Raw genomic sequence first — 17,235 nt, 5'->3', positions numbered from 1 at the left:
CCCCTAGTGTTTGGCAGCAGCAGTGGCTGCTGCTAATAATGCTAATGCTGCTGCTGCTAATGCTGCTGCTGCTAATGCTGCTAATGCTGCTAATGCTGCTGCTGCTGCTGCTGCTAATGCTAATGCTAATGCTAATGCTGCTAATGGTAATGCTGCTGCTAATGCTAATGCTAATGCTAATGCTGCTAATGCTAATGCTAATGCTAATGCTAATGCTAATGCTAATGCTGCTAATGCTAATGCTGCTGCTAATGCTGCCTCTGGTGCTCCTCCCCTTGCAGCTGCCAGAGCCACTCAGCCAGCTTTCTCCTGGCACTGCTGCAGGGGGAGCTGGCTCCTGGGAGCACCCTTGCCCTGCTCCCAGCAAGGGCTGCTGACAGGCGACCGCAGCACCTACATGCACTGCAGACCACACAGTACCCAGCACAGGGGCAGCGTCTCGCAAGGCCAAGGCAATCCTTCATGGGAGCCAACCAAAGGAACTGTCAGCAAATTATGACTCTGCACATGCCAGCATCCTGTCAAGGGCGCTCCGGGCTCATGTCTACCTTTCCCATGACTTCCTCCATTCCCTCCGGAGCCTCAGGATATGGGAAGCCAAGCACTTGGACGGCAGTGCTGCCTCATGGGTGGTTCCTGGGGCAACAAGGGTGCTTCCTTCTTCCCTGCTTGCGGCTGGGAAGGCTGGGTGAGGAAGGCTCTGCCACACCAACCCCTGGGGGGAATGCTGTGCCGGTCTCAAGGAGTCCGCGTGTGGGAAAGGGGCTGGAGAGTCAAGGAGAAAGGACAGGAGATGCACCAAGTGCTGAGCGGTGACTGAGCTCCAGTTCGTGTGGGGAAGAGGCTCACTTACTGCTCATGGTGCAGAGGAAGGAGGACACAGCTCTCTCTGGGACTTGTTGCTTCACGGAAGAAGCTAGACTGCAAGGCATCTCAGGAGGTCACTAGTCCAAATGCCTGCTCCAAGCAGGGCTAGCCCCAAAGCTAGAGCAGGCTGCTCAGTGCCTGAGCCCCTTTGAAACTTGAGTGTGATACTGTCCTGGTTTCGGCTGGGATAGAGTTAATTTTTTTCCTACTAGTTGGTATAGTGCTGTGTTTTGGAGTTTAGTATGAGAATAATATTGATGACACACTGATTTTTTAGTTGTTGCTAAGTCATGCGTACAGTAGTCAAGGACTTTTCAGCTTCCCATGCTCTGCCGGGCGCACAAGAAACTGGGAGGGGCCACAGCCAGGATAGTTGATCCAAACTGACCAAAGGGCTAGTCCATACCATATGACGTCATGCTCAGTATATAAACTGGGGGGAGTTGGAGGGGGGGTAGCGGTCGCTGCTCGGGGACTGGCTGGGCATCGGTCGGCGGGTGGTGAGCGGTTGTATCACTGGGTTTTTTCCTGGGTTTTGTTCCTCTCTCGCTCTCTCGTTGTTTTCCTTTTCATTACAATTTATTATTATTATTATTACTATTTTCTTCCAATTATTAAACTGTTCAAATCTCAACGCACGAGTTTCCTTACCTTTGCTCTTCCAGTTCTCTTCCCCATCCCACCGGGAGGCTGTGTGGTACTTAATTGCCGACTGGGGCTAAACCACAACAGATACCCAGGCACGGAGAATCCATGAGAGATGGAGAGTCTGCCCCAGACGGAGGCACATTCACGCTGTCCCAGGCTAACATGTGGTTGCATGATGTGCCCTTTGGTTGAATTAAAAAGGCACAGCAACTAGCCTGGATTTCTTCTTACGCACTGGATATGTCCATATCTTGTACACTTGTCTGGTACTAGCTCAGCAGTCAGTGAGTGAGAAGCAGGCATTGCTAGGGTAATGAAGATGATTCCTACTGTACAACGTGCAAATAGGCCAGGTGGATCATTTCTAGCACAGGTTTCTTGGTCTATATAACTTTGTCGGATAAGAGCCTCTGCCACAATCCATGCTGCATGCCCGTAAGTGATTTGTTTTGCAGGACTCTACTCATTACCTGTTCCCGGGCTAAAATCTGCCTTGTGCTGCTACTGGTTTTAGTGCTGGATGGTGGCTTTGGTGAATCCCCATGCCAGCACTGATGAATGAAGAAGTACATCTGACCAGGACGTACCTTCCCCTACATACACAGGGGGCACCATTTTCTTTCAGCTGCCATTTTCTTATTACACACCGTAGCCAAGATGTTTTCATCGTGCTCTGTGATTGGATGACAGCCATTTCTTGACCCTGTCATACCCACCTGCTCTCAGGCAGACCTGTGGTTGGCTGTCAGGACCAGCCAACCCTACCTGTGTACCCAGAAGCACATCAGACAAGGAAGCCCCCACTCACTAACTACAGGGAAGAGGCAACTTTTGACAGCAGCATTCCCCGTGGGTTCTCATACTGCTTTGTGATTGCACGATGGCCATTTTCGACACTGTCATGCCCACATGTTTTCAGTTCTCCCTCTGATGGACTGTCCATTTCCTTTGGACCAGGAAGTGTTTGGATATAAAAAGATATACCGTGAAGCGGTATCTACTATGCAATGAACAGAAGCACCTAGCGCAAGCAATATTTCTGTGGATGGCCCATTGCCTGCAGAGCCAGAGGTGGCCTTGCAGTCAACATCCAAGCGATCTTCTGGCTTCCGGCCCATCAGGTGCTCAGGTAGCAGGGAGCTCCCTTGCAGATACCCAGGCCGTCATCCCGCTGCCAGCTCACGGGAGCACTCAGACAAGAAGGACTTCTGGAAGAGGCCACTCTCGATTGTTTTTGAAGGGTCATGACAATTGAGAGGAGGTGTGGATGACTTTGAGGGAGACGGGAAAGGTCTTGGTTTGGTGGAATAGGTATGTCCAGAGCTTTTTTCCAGCACTGGCAAGCATTGTCCAATGCCTGAGCATGGACCAAAATATTAAAGGACCCGCAAAAGCAATAATTTCCATCACCAGATGAAAGTAGCTGCGATTCCCCTTTGGCTCTGGAGCAGGAAAGTGTCGTTCATGAGTCGGTGTGGAGGTGGTACACGTGGCAGTGCCTGCCTGCGTGCAGAACAAGGGTGGGAGGTGGTCGCGGTTGAGGGGTGAGCAGGAGGAGCGGCTTGAGGAAGTGTGTGCGTGCGCGGGGGGCTGGAAGGAGGAGGCCGGCCAGCCTGTGAAGTGGAGGAGCAGGAGAAAGGCCAAGCTCTGGTCCGGAGGAGCAGACGGCAGCACTGCCCACAGGTGCATTGCAGGTACGGTGGTGAGCAGAGCTGCCTTCCAAGCAGTTGACGCGGTTTTTAATTCTGGCCAATGCTGCCAAACGCCTCTTCAGCCTGGCTCCAGGGTGCCTTATATCTTCTGCAGGTAGCCTCTCGTGCTCAAATAGCACCCAGCTTTCCCCTGAGGGTTCAAGCTGCCCCCTTCACCTCTCCGCAGCCTTGAGACCAACTGAGACCAGTGCTTTCTGCCTGCTGGGAGGGCTCCAGGCTGGGCTCTTCACTGCAGTGCTGGTACCAGGTGCCAGGAGAGAGGCTTTTTTGGCCTGGCACAGAGCTGCACCTGCTGCTGCTGCAGAATGCTTGCACCTGGCAAGAAAAGCATGCTGCTGTGGCAGCATGAAGTGTACAAGGGAAGATTGAGAATGCCTAGGTGGTGGTCAAGGGACAGACTGGGCTTCATGAGGCCAGCTATGCAATTTTGGAGTGTGGTGGGAGGAAGCCTGTTCTATATGTAATGGTTCAAAGGCCTGTCTGTCTGATCTGAAGTCACCCTGGAGACACTGACCTGCCCTGTCCAGGCTCCGGCATTGCACAGACACCCTGAAGTTTACTGGCACTGGTTTTGAAGATGTTCCTGGTAAGTGGGAACTGAGACACCCTCATTTCTCTTGCAGCTTATAGGCTGTGGTCCAAGGAAAAGACAAGGAGCCTCTCACAAAGAGATTCTCTACCTGAAGGGGGTGAAGCTTCTCAAGTCTCTCATTGCAGGGCTGCTTAAAGAAACAAACAATGTTCTTTGCTGTGCTATTAGGGTGTATGTGGGGTCTGTGTTAGTACAGCATTTACAGACTACCACCCTGTCATCAGCAGTGCTATAAGTAAGTGATGTTACGAAGACATAGATTGTGATTGCATATGCTCCGTTCCTTACTGAAATGCCCACCCTAAACCCATCTTGCAGTCACATTGCCTACGTCCAGACACAAAAAGCAGTGCTTTGCTCCTTTCCTCTCTATAGCCATCCCCTGGAGTTTATCCCCAAAACACCAATGAAAGAGAGAAGTGCCATAACTGTTTTTCATATGAAGTTTGTGAACAACAATTGAGGTCTGAAAAGTTAACTCAAATATCTGTACTAATATTCGCAATGAACAATTGGGCAACTGGTACCACAGGTCCGTGATGACGCGGTTAGGGACTCATGCTCAATGTCCCTGAGGCTTTCTGGTGCTCTGGTATCAGTTCAGGGAGCTCTATCCACAACTGGTGGAAAGCTCACGACAGAAGACAGCGCTCTTCCTTGCAGAGCAGGGGGGGTAACTGACAGAGGAGGAGAACAAACCACCACGAGTCTCCAGCTATGCTGCGCAAAGTCTTTAATGAGAAGGAGCAAATGCAGTGGCACAGAACAGAGACCAAGAAACACGTCTGCAGGGTTCAGGGAGGCACAGAGAATGGCTCATTTCCCAAGGACAAGCTCCACACAAAGCGCTTGCCTTTCCCCATTCTGCTCTACCTGCTGGCAATCCCAGCCCACCAAGAGCAGTCCCTAACTGCAGCACCCTCCCCCCATCAGCAGGAGATTCAGCAAAGCAGAAGAGAATGAGCCCTTTCTCAAGGAGCTCAGAGCAAAGCAGAGCCAGAGGAGGCAGGGCGAGGCCTGCCCTGCAGCCAGGAGCAGTGGGCATGGGTCCCTCCTGCCAGGTGGAAGAGGTCAGCCAGCCCATCTGCAAGGCGTGGGCATGCTCCTGCTGCTGCAGGGTCCCCGAGTTCCGTCCCGCTCCAAAGGGGATGATCCGCCGGCTTCAGCAGTTCAGACTGCAGCGGGGGGGAGGCAGACACAGCCCTGACCCCCCCAGACCAAGGGAGCCCCCAGAAGAGATGGGAACCCCGCCGGCACTGAGGGAGCTCCCAACAGCAGCTGACAGAGAGGATCCCACGGCTGTGCTCTGAGGGAAAGAGGTGAGGATGGGGCCCGGCAGGGTCACCACCACCGGGGAGGCCTCGATGAACACCGTTGAGTCAGCACAGCGGGCGACACAGGGCTCACTGCAGCTGCTTGCAAGCGGGGTTGGGGCAGAAGTGCCGCAGGGGCGTGGGAGACAGGGTGTGAAGCAAGACATCTCTCGGTGAGGGAGGCAAAGCTGAAAGACAGAGCAGGCAGGGAGCACGAACCTCAATATCATCTGTCTTTCTTTTCCTCAGCTCTCTCCGTGGACAGTCTTTGTTTTAAAAACACACACGGTGCCTACAGCTCCCACGGCCCTCATTGGGCCCTCTGAGTGGCACGGCACAGGAAGGCTGAACCACTTTTGGGATAGGACCCAGGCACGCTGGGTTTAAAGCACTCGTGGAAAGACTGATCATACCCCATCCCTAGAACAAACATTGCTGCACTGCAGAAGGCACTGGGTGCGCTTGGCCATTTGGTTGGAGAGCATCTGCCTAAGGCAGACATTCTGGTGGGCAGACCTCCCTGCAGCTGAGCCCCACTGATCCCCTTCTGCTTGAAAGAACCCCCCTCTTCCCAGCTCTCCCCGGCCACCACCGTCAAAAGGGAAAGAGGTGACAGCCCTTCGACAGTTCTATTGCAGGGCCAAGCCGAGGCAGCCCAAGTATCAACCTGAGGAGCCCACCATGACAGCAGTTCAGCCCACAGGGACAGAGGGAGCAGACTCAGGCTTACCTTGTTCCTCGAGGAAAGGGAGGCAAGAGAGGAGGATGCAGAGCCTGGAGCAGTGCAGGCTTTTATGCTGTGTCCCAGAGCCCCGCGGGGCCACAAACATTCCTTGCTCATGAAGCATCTGAACACCTAGCAGCTGTCGCTTGCCAGGGCCTTGCTGGTGATTAAGCCCTTGCCTCTTTCATCTGAAATGAAGTTATACTCCCTTTTCATACTACCGAACGTCGAAACAATTCATCAGTGTCCCAGCTTCATAAGGCCAGTTAACTCAGCGGTCTCAGGCTAGCTGTGCAGAGATTTTAACTGGTTTTGCATCATATGGATTGCCATGGTCACTTCAGCCTCTTCATGGTGAGTTTGTCCACGAATCATGGTGGAATTCAACCGTGAAGGACACCTTGAGTTAGCTCTCAAGTGCTTTCAGTGCAGGCACTCAGGCTAACCCTGGCAGACATTTCCCCCCGCAGGTCATTTCCCCCCGCAGGTCATCGTAGACACACAGAAGACTGGGGGTAAGTTCAGGCAGAATGTCAAGACTGCATAGTCCCATATGGGAGAAGAGACTCATCTCACCAGCAATGTGGCAAAGCTCAACGTCTAGGAAAGACCATTGTGGCATGGAGGGAAGCCACCTGCAGGCAGGAGTGACTGCCACGAGGAGCTTGCTTACGCTCATCAGGCTCTACCACGGCCTGGCTGTGTGATCAAAGAGATGCCTGTGTTCTTCCCCAAAAGAGACCCACACCCAAACTGACCTGTTTTGCTCAGCAAGGGCATCCCACAGGCCAAAGGCCTGATGGCCTGTTTTTGAGGAGGGACGCAGGGCAGGGAGCCAAAAGCTCATGGCCCTTTTTCCTGGGTCAGGGATAGGGTGGCCCATTCCATGCATTTCAATCTACAAAGGGACATTGGATCAGTCTCCCAGAGCACCTGGGAGTCACCGTGATGTGGAAGACTTGGGAAAAACCCTGAACTCCTGGCAAACATGAGTCACCCTGCTGTGGAATTCAGTGGACACGGTGCCCTCGTCTCAGGCATGCCAGGCATACCAGAGCCCATAGCCCCAAAGTGCCGCTTTCCTCAAGACCATTTCCTCAGGTGTTAGCACCATTCCTGAAACAACTGGTACTTCTGTGCAATCTCGTGCCACTTCTGCCGTCCAAGGCATAGCCTTTTGCTGCCTGCTCAGGGGCCCATGAGACTCAGTGCACCCCAGAATAATGTGGGATGGATCATTTCCCCAGGTTTTCTGGGCCAACCTCCTGCTCTGAGCAGACCAAGCTTCCCAGTTACCTCAGAAGACTCCCGTCAACTTCTGAGCACTGCCACTGTCGGAGAGGTCACTGTCTCTTGCGCAGCTCTTCCAGGACTACACCGCACCCTCTGTCACTTCTTTTCCCACAATGACAGACGGTATTTCCCTTGTTGCAACTTGTCTCTTGTCCTTTTGCAGTGCACCTCTCCGGAGAGTTTGGCTCCATCTCTCTGTGTCCCAGCACAGCTTCCACTGCAAATCCCCGAGGGAGCCTTTACTCCTAATCCTGGTATTTACTTCCCGTCCATCTCCAGACCTTACCCCATAACCCTGGAATCTTCTCACCAGTGCTGGCACCCTCACTGTCATCTCCTGGTAGCCCACTTGTGGGCCTGGGAGGCTCAGCTGTGAGAGCCCCTGGCTGGTAGGGTGGGGACCAGGCCTCCTTTCACCAAGCCCCTGCTCAGATGAAAGCATACCTGTTTGGTGGATACATGGTTGGAGTGGGTCATCTCAAAAGCTCCTTTCCAAGACAAGCTCATTCATGAAAGCTGATGGGAAGGATCGTTGCCCTTCCCTTGCCACTGCAGGGGCCACATCTGGATTGGTGTGCCCATTTTGGTTTGATGCAAGCTGAAGGTTCCTGGCCAACACCTCACACACGCACACACAAACACAGACCCCCACAAAAAGAGGAGAGCACAGTCACACAGAAATGGGCTAGGAATAATGTAATGAAAAAAACAATCAATCACCTTCATGTTCTTCATTTGTCTGGAGAGGGTTTCCAGGATGAGTTGCTCCTGCCCCTTCCCAGGGATCGAGGTGAGGCTGAGCAGCCTCTGGTTTCCCAAGTCCTCCTTCATGCCCTTCTGGAAGACAGGAGTGGCATTGACTTCTTCCAGGCCTCAGGAACCTCTCCCAGTTGCCATCACCCTTCAAAGACAATCCTCTTCCAGAAGTCCTCCTTGTCTGAGTGCTTGTCACGAGTTGTCAGCACAAAGACAGCATGGGTATCTGCAGGTGAGCTCCCTGCTACCTGAGTACCTGAGTGGCCAGAAGCTAGAACATGGCTTAGATGTTGACTGTGAGGTCGCATCTGGCTCCGCAGGCCATGTGCAGGAACATGGCTTGCGCTAGGTGCTTGTGTTCCTGGTAAGCAGCAGCGTGCACATTTTGGGCTATGTGCTGGTGAGTTCCCTTCTACCTCATTGCTTGCTAGGCCAGCAGCAGGCGTGTGGTTTGCATTTTGATTTTAAGGTCACTTCTGTCTCTGCAGGTGATGGGCCAGAGTAGGCTCAGGGCAGCCCTAGGTGCTTGTGAAGTTGCTTGTGCCTGAATACTTGGTAGGAAAGAAGGAGGCACATGGCTTGGATGCTGATTGCAAGGTCACTGGTACCTGAGTAGCAGATGGGCCAGTGAGAGGAAAGTTCCAGGCAAGTGAAGAACTGCAGCCTCCCAACGGCGACAGGAGGTCGTGTAAGGATGGAGCCAGACTCTCCGGAGAGGTGCACTGCGAGAGGGCAAGATCAAAGCTAACAAGTTGCAACAAGGGAAATGCCAGCTGTCTGTGTGGGAAAAGAAGTGACAGGGGGCATGGTGCAGCCCTGGAAGAGCTGCCCAAGAGACAGTGACCTCTCCGACAGAGGCAGTGTTCAGAAGTCGATGAAGGCCCAGAGCTTCCTGAGGTGTATGGGAAGTTTAGTCTGCTTGGAGCCCGAAGTCGTCCCAGAGAACATCCAGAGGTCCCTTCTAACCTTCATTATTCTGGGGTGCACTGAGTCTCATGGGCCCTTGATCAGCCACTGAAAGGCAATGCCTTGGAAGGCAGCAGCAGCATGAGATTCCATAGAAGCAGCAGTTGTTTCAGAAATGGTGCTACAATGTGTGGAAATGCCCTTGAAGAAAGCAGCCCTGTGGGAGGAATGAGGCTGTGAGCTCTGTTATCCCCGACACGCCTGAGGCTGGGGCACCGTGTCCACTGAAGTCCACAGCACAATGACTCATGTTTGCCGGGAGTTCAGGGTTTTTCCCAACTCTGCCACATCACAATGACTCCCAGGTGCTCTGGGACACTGATCCGATGTCCATTTGTAGTTTGAAATGCATGGAATGGGCCACCCCATCCCTGACCCAGGAAAAAGAGCTGCGAGCTTTTGGCTCCCTGCCCTGCGCCTCTTCTCAAAAGGAGGCCATCCAGGCCTTTGGCCTTTGAGATGCCCTTGCTGAGCAAAACAGAGCCACTTGGGGGTGGGTCTCTTTCAGGGAAGGAGGCAGGCATCTCTTTGATCACCCTCCTATGCCTTGATTTGCTTCTTTCCAACAGGTTCGCCACTTCCCAAGCTGAGCCCAGACCCCTGGTTGGAAGAAGCATGAGGGCCTGGTCAAGTAGTTCAGGGACATGGCTATGGAGATCCCATGGAGAAGTCACTTGAAAGAGACCAGCCTTGGAGAAGTCACTTGAAAGAGACCTGCCTGACTCTCTGGTCTGCTCTTCATCGTTATGAATCTGCCTATGAATCTGCCTATGAATCTCCCTGGGCTTGTGGGCATTACAAACAGGCTGTGGCAGAGCCTGATGGGCGTATGCAAGGTCTTTGTGGCTGTCACTCCTGCCCGCAAGGGGCTTCCCTACAGCCCACAATGATCCTTCTTTGACATTGAGCTTTGCCACATCCCTGGAGAGCTGCGTCTCTTCTCCCACGTGTGATTGTGCAGTCTTGACCGTCTACCTGAACTTACTCCACAGTCTCCCAATGACCCGCGGGGAGAAATGTCTGCCAGGGTTAGCCTGAGTGCCTGCACTGAAAGCACCTGAGAGCTAACGCGAGGTGTCCCCCATAGCTGAATTTCACCGTGACTGGTGGCCACACTTACCATGAAGGGGGAAATGGGACAATGGCAATCTGTATGACGCAAACCCACTTAAAAACTCATTCTACACTAGCCCGAGACCTCTGAGTTAATTGGCTTATGAAGCTGGGACACTGATGAATTGTTTCGACGTTCGGTAGTATGAAAAGGGAGTATAACTTCATTTCAGATGAAAGAGGCAAGGGCTTAATCACCAGCAAGGCCCTGGCAAGCGACAGCTGCTAGGTGTTCAGATGCTTCATGAGCAAGGAATGTTTGTGGCCCTGCGGGGCTCTGGGACACAGCATAAAAGCCTGCACTGCTCCAGGCTCTGCATCCTCCTCTCTTGCCTCCCTTTCCTCGAGGAACAAGGTAAGCCTGAGTCTGCTCCCTCTGTCCCTGTGGGCTGAACTGCTGTCATGGTGGGCTCCTCAGGTTGAAACTTGGGCTGCCTCGGCTTGGCCCTGCAATAGAACTGTCGAAGGGCTGTCACCTCTTTCCCTTTTGACGGTGGTGGCCGGGGAGAGCTGGGAAGAGGGGGGTTCTTTCAAGCAGAAGGGGATCAGTGGGGCTCAGCTGCAGGGAGGTCTGCCCACCAGAATGTCTGCCTTAGGCAGATGCTCTCCAACCAAATGGCCAAGCGCACCCAGTGCCTTCTGCAGTGCAGCAATGTTTGTTCTAGGGATGGGGTATGATCAGTCTTTCCACGAGTGCTTTAAACCCAGCGTGCCTGGGTCCTATCCCAAAAGTGGTTCAGCCTTCCTGTGCCGTGCCACTCAGAGGGCCCAATGAGGGCCGTGGGAGCTGTAGGCACCGTGTGTGTTTTTAAAACAAAGACTGTCCACGGAGAGAGCTGAGGAAAAGAAAGACAGATGATATTGAGGTTCGTGCTCCCTGCCTGCTCTGTCTTTCAGCTTTGCCTCCCTCACCGAGAGATGTCTTGCTTCACACCCTGTCTCCCACGCCCCTGCGGCACTTCTGCCCCAACCCCGCTTGCAAGCAGCTGCAGTGAGCCCTGTGTCGCCCGCTGTGCTGACTCAACGGTGTTCATCGAGGCCTCCCCGGTGGTGGTGACCCTGCCGGGCCCCATCCTCACCTCTCTCCCTCAGAGCACAGCCGTGGGATCCTCTCTGTCAGCTGCTGTTGGGAGCTCCCTCAGTGCCGGCGGGGTTCCCATCTCTTCTGGGGGCTCCCTTGGTCTGGGGGGGTCAGGGCTGTGTCTGCCTCCCCCCCGCTGCAGTCTGAACTGCTGAAGCCGGCGGATCATCCCCTTTGGAGCGGGACGGAACACGGGGACCCTGCAGCAGCAGGAGCATGCCCACGCCTTGCAGATGGGCTGGCTGACCTCTTCCACCTGGCAGGAGGGACCCATGCCCACTGCTCCTGGCTGCAGGGCAGGCCTCGCCCTGCCTCCTCTGGCTCTGCTTTGCTCTGAGCTCCTTGAGAAAGGGCTCATTCTCTTCTGCTTTGCTGAATCTCCTGCTGATGGGGGGAGGGTGCTGCAGTTAGGGACTGCTCTTGGTGGGCTGGGATTGCCAGCAGGTAGAGCAGAATGGGGAAAGGCAAGCGCTTTGTGTGGAGCTTGTCCTTGGGAAATGAGCCATTCTCTGTGCCTCCCTGAACCCTGCAGACGTGTTTCTTGGTCTCTGTTCTGTGCCACTGCATTTGCTCCTTCTCATTAAAGACTTTGTGCAGCATAGCTGGAGACTCGTGGTGGTTTGTTCTCCTCCTCTGTCAGTTACCCCCCCTGCTCTGCAAGGAAGAGCGCTGTCTTCTGTCGTGAGCTTTCCACCAGTTGTGGATAGAGCTCCCTGAACTGATACCAGAGCACCAGAAAGCCTCAGGGACATTGAGCATGAGTCCCTAACCGCGTCATCACGGACCTGTGGTACCAGCTGCCCAATTGTTCATTGCGAATATTAGTACAGATATTTGAGTTAACTTTTCAGACCTCAATTGTTGTTCACAAACTTCATATGAAAAACAGTTATGGCACTTCTCTCTTTCATTGGTGTTTTGGGGATAAACTCCAGGGGATGGCTATAGAGAGGAAAGGAGCAAAGCACTGCTTTTTGTGTCTGGACGTAGGCAATGTGACTGCAAGATGGGTTTAGGGTGGGCATTTCAGTAAGGAACGGAGCATATGCAATCACAATCTATGTCTTCGTAACATCACTTACTTATAGCACTGCTGATGACAGGGTGGTAGTCTGTAAATGCTGTACTAACACAGACCCCACATACACCCTAATAGCACAGCAAAGAACGTTGTTTGTTTCTTTAAGCAGCCCTGCAATGAGAGACTTGAGAAGCTTCACCCCCTTCAGGTAGAGAATCTCTTTGTGAGAGGCTCCTTGTCTTTTCCTTGGACCACAGCCTATAAGCTGCAAGAGAAATGAGGGTGTCTCAGTTCCCACTTACCAGGAACATCTTCAAAACCAGTGCCAGTAAACTTCAGGGTGTCTGTGCAATGCCGGAGCCTGGACAGGGCAGGTCAGTGTCTCCAGGGTGACTTCAGATCAGACAGACAGGCCTTTGAACCATTACATATAGAACAGGCTTCCTCCCACCACACTCCAAAATTGCATAGCTGGCCTCATGAAGCCCAGTCTGTCCCTTGACCACCACCTAGGCATTCTCAATCTTCCCTTGTACACTTCATGCTGCCACAGCAGCATGCTTTTCTTGCCAGGTGCAAGCATTCTGCAGCAGCAGCAGGTGCAGCTCTGTGCCAGGCCAAAAAAGCCTCTCTCCTGGCAGCTGGTACCAGCACTGCAGTGAAGAGCCCAGCCTGGAGCCCTCCCAGCAGGCAGAAAGCACTGGTCTCAGTTGGTCTCAAGGCTGCGGAGAGGTGAAGGGGGCAGCTTGAACCCTCAGGGGAAAGCTGGGTGCTATTTGAGCACGAGAGGCTACCTGCAGAAGATATAAGGCACCCTGGAGCCAGGCTGAAGAGGCGTTTGGCAGCATTGGCCAGAATTAAAAACCGCGTCAACTGCTTGGAAGGCAGCTCTGCTCACCACCGTACCTGCAATGCACCTGTGGGCAGTGCTGCCGTCTGCTCCTCCGGACCAGAGCCTGGCCTTTCTCCTGCTCCTCCACTTCACAGGCTGGCCGGCCTCCCCCTTCCAGCCCCCCGCGCACGCACACACTTCCTCAAGCCGCTCCTCCTGCTCACCCCTCAACCGCGACCACCTCCCACCCTTGTTCTGCACGCAGGCAGGCACTGCCACGTGTACCACCTCCACACCGACTCATGAACGACACTTTCCTGCTCCAGAGCCAAAGGGGAATCGCAGCTACTTTCATCTGGTGATGGAAATTATTGCTTTTGCGGGTCCTTTAATATTTTGGTCCATGCTCAGGCATTGGACAATGCTTGCCAGTGCTGGAAAAAAGCTCTGGACATACCTATTCCACCAAACCAAGACCTTTCCCGTCTCCCTCAAAGTCATCCACACCTCCTCTCAATTGTCATGACCCTTCAAAAACAATCGAGAGTGGCCTCTTCCAGAAGTCCTTCTTGTCTGAGTGCTCCCGTGAGCTGGCAGCGGGATGACGGCCTGGGTATCTGCAAGGGAGCTCCCTGCTACCTGAGCACCTGATGGGCCGGAAGCCAGAAGATCGCTTGGATGTTGACTGCAAGGCCACCTCTGGCTCTGCAGGCAATGGGCCATCCACAGAAATATTGCTTGCGCTAGGTGCTTCTGTTCATTGCATAGTAGATACCGCTTCACGGTATATCTTTTTATATCCAAACACTTCCTGGTCCAAAGGAAATGGACAGTCCATCAGAGGGAGAACTGAAAACATGTGGGCATGACAGTGTCGAAAATGGCCATCGTGCAATCACAAAGCAGTATGAGAACCCACGGGGAATGCTGCTGTCAAAAGTTGCCTCTTCCCTGTAGTTAGTGAGTGGGGGCTTCCTTGTCTGATGTGCTTCTGGGTACACAGGTAGGGTTGGCTGGTCCTGACAGCCAACCACAGGTCTGCCTGAGAGCAGGTGGGTATGACAGGGTCAAGAAATGGCTGTCATCCAATCACAGAGCACGATGAAAACATCTTGGCTACGGTGTGTAATAAGAAAATGGCAGCTGAAAGAAAATGGTGCCCCCTGTGTATGTAGGGGAAGGTACGTCCTGGTCAGATGTACTTCTTCATTCATCAGTGCTGGCATGGGGATTCACCAAAGCCACCATCCAGCACTAAAACCAGTAGCAGCACAAGGCAGATTTTAGCCCGGGAACAGGTAATGAGTAGAGTCCTGCAAAACAAATCACTTACGGGCATGCAGCATGGATTGTGGCAGAGGCTCTTATCCGACAAAGTTATATAGACCAAGAAACCTGTGCTAGAAATGATCCACCTGGCCTATTTGCACGTTGTACAGTAGGAATCATCTTCATTACCCTAGCAATGCCTGCTTCTCACTCACTGACTGCTGAGCTAGTACCAGACAAGTGTACAAGATATGGACATATCCAGTGCGTAAGAAGAAATCCAGGCTAGTTGCTGTGCCTTTTTAATTCAACCAAAGGGCACATCATGCAACCACATGTTAGCCTGGGACAGCGTGAATGTGCCTCCGTCTGGGGCAGACTCTCCATCTCTCATGGATTCTCCGTGCCTGGGTATCTGTTGTGGTTTAGCCCCAGTCGGCAATTAAGTACCACACAGCCTCCCGGTGGGATGGGGAAGAGAACTGGAAGAGCAAAGGTAAGGAAACTCGTGCGTTGAGATTTGAACAGTTTAATAATTGGAAGAAAATAGTAATAATAATAATAATAAATTGTAATGAAAAGGAAAACAACGAGAGAGCGAGAGAGGAACAAAACCCAGGAAAAAACCCAGTGATACAACCGCTCACCACCCGCCGACCGATGCCCAGCCAGTCCCCGAGCAGCGACCGCTACCCCCCCTCCAACTCCCCCCAGTTTATATACTGAGCATGACGTCATATGGTATGGACTAGCCCTTTGGTCAGTTTGGATCAACTATCCTGGCTGTGGCCCCTCCCAGTTTCTTGTGCGCCCGGCAGAGCATGGGAAGCTGAAAAGTCCTTGACTACTGTACGCATGACTTAGCAACAACTAAAAAATCAGTGTGTCATCAATATTATTCTCATACTAAACTCCAAAACACAGCACTATACCAACTAGTAGGAAAAAAATTAACTCTATCCCAGCCGAAACCAGGACAGTATCACACTCAAGTTTCAAAGGGGCTCAGGCACTGAGCAGCCTGCTCTAGCTTTGGGGCTAGCCCTGCTTGGAGCAGGCATTTGGACTAGTGACCTCCTGAGATGCCTTGCAGTCTAGCTTCTTCCGTGAAGCAACAAGTCCCAGAGAGAGCTGTGTCCTCCTTCCTCTGCACCATGAGCAGTAAGTGAGCCTCTTCCCCACACGAACTGGAGCTCAGTCACCGCTCAGCACTTGGTGCATCTCCTGTCCTTTCTCCTTGACTCTCCAGCCCCTTTCCCACACGCGGACTCCTTGAGACCGGCACAGCATTCCCCCCAGGGGTTGGTGTGGCAGAGCCTTCCTCACCCAGCCTTCCCAGCCGCAAGCAGGGAAGAAGGAAGCACCCTTGTTGCCCCAGGAACCACCCATGAGGCAGCACTGCCGTCCAAGTGCTTGGCTTCCCATATCCTGAGGCTCCGGAGGGAATGGAGGAAGTCATGGGAAAGGTAGACATGAGCCCGGAGCGCCCTTGACAGGATGCTGGCATGTGCAGAGTCATAATTTGCTGACAGTTCCTTTGGTTGGCTCCCATGAAGGATTGCCTTGGCCTTGCGAGACGCTGCCCCTGTGCTGGGTACTGTGTGGTCTGCAGTGCATGTAGGTGCTGCGGTCGCCTGTCAGCAGCCCTTGCTGGGAGCAGGGCAAGGGTGCTCCCAGGAGCCAGCTCCCCCTGCAGCAGTGCCAGGAGAAAGCTGGCTGAGTGGCTCTGGCAGCTGCAAGGGGAGGAGCACCAGAGGCAGCATTAGCAGCAGCATTAGCATTAGCAGCATTAGCATTAGCATTAGCATTAGCATTAGCATTAGCATTAGCAGCATTAGCATTAGCATTAGCATTAGCAGCAGCATTACCATTAGCAGCATTAGCATTAGCATTAGCATTAGCATTAGCAGCAGCAGCAGCAGCAGCAGCATTAGCAGCATTAGCAGCAGCAGCATTAGCAGCAGCAGCATTAGCATTATTAGCAGCAGCCACTGCTGCTGCCAAACACTAGGGGGTCAGGATGGCCGAGCGGTCTAAGGCGCTGCACTCAGGTTGCAGTCTCCCTTGGAGACGTGGGTTCGAGTCCCACTCCTGACAGGCTCCTCTCTCTTGGTTTCCTTCCCTTTCCCTAAAGGGGAGGGCCTCGCTCCTCTAGGCACTCTGGTCTCCAGTCCTGTGGATTAGGTCTTGCTGCATGTCCCAGCTGTCCCATGTTAGAAAACAAACATGGGCGGAGACCACTCTCCCCTACATCCCCTACAAAACTCACATTCTGCGTGCCTCTCTTGACATTCTTCAAACGCTCACCCACAAAACTCCTCTCTCCCTGCTTTCGCTTTACCCTCCAACAACCCTTCTGCTTGGAAGGCATTTCAGGGAGTCAGAGAGGGCATCCTCCTGCTTCAACCACCTCATCAGTGCTTTCTCCTTCTGGGTCATACAATACTTCGAGGACAGACATTTCGCGGCCTCTCTGGGCCCCTGTTCCCATGCTTAGGCAACCTCGGGGTGATCATTTTTGTTGGCATAGCCAGCCACAAACTGTTCAATTTCTGACCATGGCTCTCATCCTCTGGCCATTGCAGTGACCTCCTTGTAGGCACTGGGAGGCTCCTTTGCAGATCCCCGCAAAGCCTTTTCTTCTCCCAGCTAGAGCAAGCCTTGGGTCCTCATCCCCGCCTCACAAGGCCATAGCCCCCAGCCCCTGACTATCCTAGGGCTCCTCTGCTGAAATCGCTCCAGCTTATCATCCCTTTTCCCTGGCTCCCCACATAGTCTTCCTTCCCCTTTTTGGAGACTAGGACAACTTTTCCCTCTCGTTAGTCATCAGGGAGCTCCCCTGCCCTCAAGTCAGCTCTCAAGTGCTTTCAGTGCAGATACTCAGGGTAACCCCGAGAGACATCCATCCCTGTTGGTCATCGCAGACATGCAGAATACAGTGGCATAAGTTCAGACAGAGTGTCCAGACTGCACAATCCCACGTGGGAGAAGGTACTCGCCTCTCCAGGGACGTGGCAAAGATCAATGGCAAGGAAAAACCACTGTGGG

The 17,235-nt window shown here is 53.2% G+C and overlaps 1 non-coding gene across 1 annotated transcript; it reads left to right on the top strand.

The window, feature by feature from the left end:
- Nucleotides 1-16,201: 16,201 nt before the first annotated feature.
- Nucleotides 16,202-16,284, top strand: TRNAL-CAG (transfer RNA leucine (anticodon CAG)). Its single transcript has one exon. It is a non-coding gene; the product is annotated as a tRNA-Leu (tRNA).
- Nucleotides 16,285-17,235: the final 951 nt, after the last annotated feature.

The sequence above is a fragment of the Mycteria americana genome, chromosome 6 (assembly GCF_035582795.1).
Source record: "Mycteria americana isolate JAX WOST 10 ecotype Jacksonville Zoo and Gardens chromosome 6, USCA_MyAme_1.0, whole genome shotgun sequence".
Classification (NCBI taxonomy): domain Eukaryota; kingdom Metazoa; phylum Chordata; class Aves; order Ciconiiformes; family Ciconiidae; genus Mycteria; species Mycteria americana.
The sequence above is the reverse complement of the archived record's forward strand: the minus strand, read 5'-3'. Positions and strand labels throughout refer to the sequence as shown.